Genomic DNA, 7128 nt, shown 5'->3' on the forward strand with positions numbered 1-7128 from the left:
CTGTTGAAGGCGCATTCTTTCGGAGACCCGTTCTGGACATTCCATCATGTTATTTTGTACAAGATCTATCTATAAATCCGACCCGATATAGTTCTGTTTTCGCTGCAACCATTTAAGATATTTCCAATAACCATTTACGCGTATTCTAACATTAAACTTAAATACTAGCTAAGAATTTAATTCTATCTCCACCAAGAAACATCTTCGCTATCATTAATAAATATTTGAATTTTATGAGTAATTGTACTTAAGAAAGCGTTACTTAATAAGAAAAAAATTGCTTAAAAGTATACAGCTGCAAAAAAAGGTTTGCGATCAGAAAATCCCTTCATCACAATTTGGTGGCCCTCAAAAAGTACGTTTGAGTTACAAGTGCCGCTCAGTTGTCACTGGTGTAATTGTTGACAGCCTTGGTTCCTTCTGAGACTGCGCGTTGGCCAGTTCACCTGGGAGCAGCAGACGGACTGCAGTGGGTGGAACGTTTGTTGTAATGCAAAAGACGAGGTGATTCGGCAGCGATTCTTTCAAAGATGTTCACGAAACTGTTCATAATGGACATGGCCTTACTGGAGATACCAGTGTCGGGATGAACTTGCTTTAGCACCTTAAATGCCGAAGCTTTTCCTTCCTCCTCTTCTTCTTATCGCTGACAAGAACGTTCTTTTGGGCTTTTCCTGCCTTCTTTACGGCCTTTCTGCTAGGTTGAGGTGGCATATTGGAATGATTGAAAAAATTAAAAAAAAAAAAAAAATTTCACAAAACATTCTCATATCGAAGCAGCTGTTCGGACTTTTTATATAGCAAAGCTACGGATTGCACACAAGCGGCCGCGAGGGAGAGCTTCACGTGACTGCTACAACAATCGCTCGACGAATAATAGTCTGCCATTGTTACTACACTCAATAAATAACCGGAGAGGGCCGATTAATTCAATAGATTTTGCTTACTTTAATTGTATTAATAAAAAAATTGCATTCTTTATCTATATTATAGCTTATGTATTACATCGATCTTATATTTGCACGGGGTAAATGTCGAGTGGTCGGCTGCAATTAATAAATTCAAAATGTTACTGCAAACGAAAGTATTTACAGGAATGAAACAAACACCTTGGTATTCTGTGAAATACAACTTAAAAACCTTGAATTTTTCATAAGTTTTACAGAATATCGCCCCCCCCCTGATTATTCAGAATCGATTTCTGATTTAAGATCATATTATCCAGTTCTGGACATCATCATAAGATAAAAAAATGTTTACTCAGTAATATGTCCTTACTTCTGTACCTGTCCCCCACCTTTTTTTTTTTTGTTTTGTTTTGTAAATATTAAGTCCCGACACGAAATAGGTGTTGTGGTACTGTCCTTACAAGATGCACATGGTACAGCAGCTAAAGCATGGTGATGCGGATATTCGTTTCACATACGCACTTCAGTTTCTGACGCGAATGACAGACAGTGGATATCACTTGGCCATGGAACATCCTTTGGAGTGATGAAGCCCACTTCTGCTTAAATGGACAAGTGAATACGCACAACTGTCGCATTGGGCAACAGAAAACTCTCGAGTTCTCCAAGAGGTCCGTCCTGGTGCACTCTCCAAAAGTGACAGTGTGGTGTGGATTTACAGCCAGATTCATGATTGGGCCATATTTTTTTGAACAGGTAACATCGACTGTACCCCGCACCTGTTCCGTCACTGGACAGCGATATCATAAAATGTTGGCAAATTTCGCAATACCAGAGCTGCCTTGGGTGCTTCAGGATACCATATTCATGCAAAATGGTGCGCCACCATTGTGTCCAAAGATTGCTAAGGCAACACTTTACCGACGAACGGGTCATCAGCCGTTGTTTCCAGACATCTTGGCCACCCCGATCACCGGACCTCACCCCATGCCATGCGACTTCTGGTTGTGGGATTTTTTGAAGAACCATGTGTATCGGGAAGGATGTCAAACTCTGGCAGATCTGAAGGACAGCTTTAGACGTCATGTATAGGAATTTTGCTATCAGGGAAAATGTGATTGTTCCTCTGTATAAGGCAATGGTCAGGTCATGCCTTGAGTACTGCGTACAGGTCTGGAGACCTCATTCTAGGAAGGATGTAGATTTGCTTGAGCGTGTACAGAGAAGGGCAACAAGATTTGTAAGGGGAATGAAGGGATCCTCTTACCAAGAGAGGCTTAAGTTCTGCAAATTGCAGTAGCTGGAGACTAGGCATCTGCGCGGTGATCTGATTGAGGTGTATAAGGCCTTGAATGGGTCGAGCACGCTGAATTCTGATGGGATCCTTCCACTTGTTCAGATTACGAACCTAAGGGGGCATAAATTCAAATTAAGAAAAGACAGATGTAGAATAGATGTGCGGAAATTTGCCTTTAGCCAGAGGGTGGTTAATTGCTGGAACAAACTTCCATCTGTCGTTGTGGAAGTTGATAGGTTAAATAAATTTAAGGAGGAACTGAACAGGCATTTGGGGGGAATCGTGTGATTTTTTTTATTGGGCTGATGCTGCATAAGCTCATACGCATGCTTCCTTGTATCACATGCCACTACTACTACTGGCTATTCCATTTGACATGTTACGTTCTGCCGTAGAAAATGCTGCTCTTCGAATGGAAACTGTTGTTGACCAAAATTGAGGACACGTTGAACAACTTAGGGCTGTTCAAGTGATTTGTATTGCCACAGCGCCACATAGTGACAGATTTTGTAACATTTTTTTTTTTTCCCCAATAAATGGCGAGCGCATTCTTTATTGTACTGTTGTCCAAATTTCTCTTCAATACGAGCCTTAGAACTCGCTCCAGAACCCTCTACATAGGAATACTTTAATTTTAACAACCCTGTATATATAATGCTTGTACATATATGCTTAGGAAATTATCTTGTTCATGTCTTCAAAAAAACTTGAAAAGATAACTCGTAATATACTATAATATATTATTATTATTAGCCATATGATGCAATGGAAGCCTGAGGCTTGCTGCACGAGCCAAAAGAAAAAAAAAAAAAAAAAAACAGAAAGATAAGATTGATGATATCCAGCTCAGGACCCTGGGTGTGCCAAACCCATACTGGTGGATATTATTTAATTAATATAATACATTATTAATTAATGTAATTAATATAGTGTACTTTACCCATAGAACGAAAGGATGTTTTCTGAGTTGTGAAGGAAGGTCATCAATCCTGTACTTATTTTTAATAACTCACAAAAGTGCAAATTTTGTAATGGTAGTTCTTGATAAGATGGTTACTTAGACAGCTGTCGCACAATCTAATGTAGAAGAATTACTGTAACAAATATTTTAAATATCGAATTTTTTTTTTTTATTGCTTACAGTGGTTGGATAACAGATGATATCATCCACATGGATTGGGAACAACGATTCTACGAGAAAAACGTCAAAATACGAGGGAAAAAGTCGCTATATATATTTATTTTTCATATTAAAGAGATTAATTTAATGTTTATTTTCTAAATATTTTTTAATATTTATTTTCTTACAATCTTTTATATTTTACAACCTTTTATATTAATACATGAAATAATCCTTGTTTTAAAACAGGTCCGTGTTTTTTTTTTTTTTTTTTTTTCTTATAGGAGCATTAGCAACTAAGGCCATATTGCTCCGGGGATATGCGGTAGCCATTCCCTCACCTTTCCGTATCCTCCATATTTGGTGGCTCACGGGCTCGAACCCCCGTCTTATCAAGGCGCCTTACAGGTCCATGTTAATGTTAATTAATATTTAATTAATTTCCGATTTTTGGTCAATAATAAATGGGGTGGGGGGATATAACTATACTCGATAAGTCATTGGCTTGTCCACAGTGACCACAAATTGTTTGCCATTTGACAGAAAAATTAACTATTTTCTTCGAAGTGATGATTTTTTTTTTTTTTGCTCTAATTAGTTGAATATTCATTTTAACAATACTTAACTGTTTATTAAAATTAAACCTAATTTTATAACTTAACTGTACTACATTAAAAAACGCTTTCACTTGCCAGTCATATAATCGGGTTCTAATACTTCTTTAAAAACTTTAGTTCTAGGAGATTGAGAGACAACGCTCAACCATGGTAATTTGACTAATTATTTAGAAAAGTAAACTAGTAACACAGTTAGACAAAAACAGAAGTGTTTTCGTAATTGCAAATATATTTAACAGATAATAGTTCCTATAATGTTCCTATATCATATGATGTTGGTTTATTTGCAGGTAGAGAAAAAAAAATTTTTTTTTTTTGCCTCCCAATTCAAAAAAAGTGCCGCCATCAAATAGATTAAACATGGGCCTTTCCAACCGGCTACAGAAGTCTGTTGGAGCGGGGAAAATATCCTCTTCCATGTACAGGATTCATCCTCTAGGACTGCCCATACATCGGATGGAGATATCGGTGGTGTATATTTCCCGACAAATGCAGAATGAATTCACGTACCCACAATGTTAACAAACGGTCCATTATTATTAGAAATCTGATGGATTTAGATTAGGCTATGAGGCGTCAGTACAATATGTCGATAATTGCGTGTGTTCATTGATTGGTTCACAGTTTGCCTAATGAAAAACCCAAATTTTCAGAGGGAAAAACCACACAAAACCTCAACCTCGACTAACTCAGCCATGTTGTGAAAAAACGCTGTGAGAGCAATACGTGGTAGAATGCCTATGAAACGGAAATACTCATCTATAGGTATGCGATGTATTTAAAAAAAAAAAAATTATAACCATACCTTCTGGCGCGTTCTGTTAAAACAAGTACACCCTGTTATTCTTTCGCCCGTCAGCGAAACGCAATATCGGGATAGATTCAACATAACCTCAGGGGCTCTTATCTGGTTAGTATGGGCTTGGCACACCCAGGGTCCTGAGTTGGGTATCATCATTCTTCTCTTTCGTGGTTATTCCCTTCTCTCTCTCTCTCTCTCTCTCTCTCTCTCTCTCTCTCTCTCTCTCTCTCTCTCTCTCTCTCTCTCTCTCTTAGGGTAACTAAGAAATTTGTTTTTAGCTGGTGCAGCAAAAGCCCCAGGCTTTCTTTATTATGCTTCGCTCATTCGGAAAGTTCTACTTTCACTTTCTGTCACTGACGCAAAATAAAACTGGATTTTCGATCAGACTTGGCTGGGTCAGATGATCATAACTCATAAGTATCATGGGAAAAACCTATTTAAGAATACACGCTATATCTTCTGTGATAACCAAAAATATATATACTACGAATTATAAATGGAAGAAAGTGTAAGACCTATTCAGAGATACGAGATGGAGAATTTCATTTCGGTGAATATTGTGTGTTCAGAAGAGATGTGGTGGGGCTTCCAATCCAAAATTTTCTGAAGGTTAGGGAGAGTTCCCCGAATCATATAAAATTAATGCAGATCACTGTGGTGTCAATTGAGGGATTTATCCTTGGAGCCAGAAATATATTAGAATCAGTCAAGATCCTTAAATCTAAGATGCTAAATTGAAAGACAGGTGAGGTTGAAAGCTGTTACAAAAGAACTTGTGTTACTACTTGTGTGGTAAGACGAAGGATAGCTAATTACAAGAAATCGATATCAAACAGAGCTAAGAACTTCTCATGTGTAAATATTAGAAAGAAGAGATTAAATATTAAATACAATATGCCCCTTAACTGGTTGTAGTTGAAGAACCTTAACTGGTTCTCAACGATATTTACAGTCGAAAGTAAGCACGAATCTCTAAAGAATCTTGTGGGGTCAGATTACAATATGATGATCTCGAGCCCTCGTGGGTAGCACAGTTGGTGTAATTACCGTCCTCCCCACATCGGGTGGAAAAGACCTAAGTTCTAATCCATCAATGAAACAAGGAATTTTTATTGGTTTTTTTCACAACGTGTCTAATTTGGTTGTTCTCAGATGAGGGCAGTATGGTTTTCCCTCTGGGAAACTCGGGTTTTTCGTCCAGCAAACAGAAAAGCGACCACAGAGCATGCGCGCTTTACAGACATATTATATACGGCTCTATGGCCTAAATCCCTACAGGTCGAACACAATAGCATAAAAAAAAAAATAAATAAATAAAAAAGTTTGAAAATGTTACTCAATCACCAAATCTTCCAATATGTAGTTTATAAAACGGTTGAGACTCACAATATACACTGAGTGATCAATGAATTATGACCAACCCTATGAAAACTGAATGTGACCCGGTGACCAGGTGAGGTACGAGAGTGCGGAGTTAGTCGACCTACGTAGCATAGATAAGGTGTCAGTGGTTCAGTGGGTGGTAAAATTCCGAGCGTGATGGGTAAAAAGAAGGATTTATCGGACTTTGATAAAGGACAGATTGTGGGTGTTCGACGAACTGTTGCCTCGATTTCGAAAACAGCTGGACTGGTAGGGTGTTCAAGAGCCGCCGTAGTTAAAGTGTTCCAGGACGCGTCAAAATGGTCAAACAACGACCCTACGGCAAAACTGCAAAGGTCAGCGAAAGGTTGATGTTAGAGGTGAGCGCCAAGTCCGACGACTCGTACAGGCGAACAGGCGCAGCTTTTTTAAAGAGTTGACTATCCAATACAACATGGGCCGACCCAGAACAATATCTGATATGACCATGCGTTGCACGCTCGCACGTATGGACTATACCAACAGACGACCCTTATGACATCCTCTCCTACCCAAGGTTCATCGGTGTAAAAGACTCGCCTGGTGCAAAGAGCATACAAGTTGGACGTTAGAAGACTGGAAGAAGGTGTGCTGGTCGGATGAGTCACGTTTTTTACTCCACACTGTGGATGGTCGTGTACGGATTTTGCGTCAACAACATGAGACCCTTGATCCATCATGCATGGTATCAAAAGTGCAGGTCGGTGGAGACGGTTGTATGGTGTGAGGCACGTTTCACTGGCAGGAACTTGGATCCCTGGTAGATGTGGAACAACGTATCACTGGTCTCCGCTACGTCAACTGCTTGCTGACTGTGTACAGCCCGCTATGTTACACTTTTTCCCGAATAGTGATGGTGTCTTCGAAGATGACAATGCGCCGAGCCATCGGGAAATTGTTGTGCAGGAATGGTTTGAGAAATACAGTTCTGACTTCCAGCATATCGATTGGCCTCCGAATTCCGATATCAATCCCATAAAGCA

At 39.2% G+C, this 7128-nt stretch overlaps 1 pseudogene; it reads right to left on the reverse strand.

Moving 5' to 3' along the window:
• Nucleotides 1–379: 379 nt before the first annotated feature.
• Nucleotides 380–714, reverse strand: LOC150078713 (histone H2B-like; annotated as a pseudogene).
• Nucleotides 715–7128: the final 6414 nt, after the last annotated feature.

This window comes from Mastigoproctus giganteus, chromosome 10 (assembly GCF_048544385.1).
Source record: "Mastigoproctus giganteus isolate SK-2022 chromosome 10, ASM4854438v1, whole genome shotgun sequence".
Lineage (NCBI taxonomy): Eukaryota > Metazoa > Arthropoda > Arachnida > Uropygi > Thelyphonidae > Mastigoproctus > Mastigoproctus giganteus.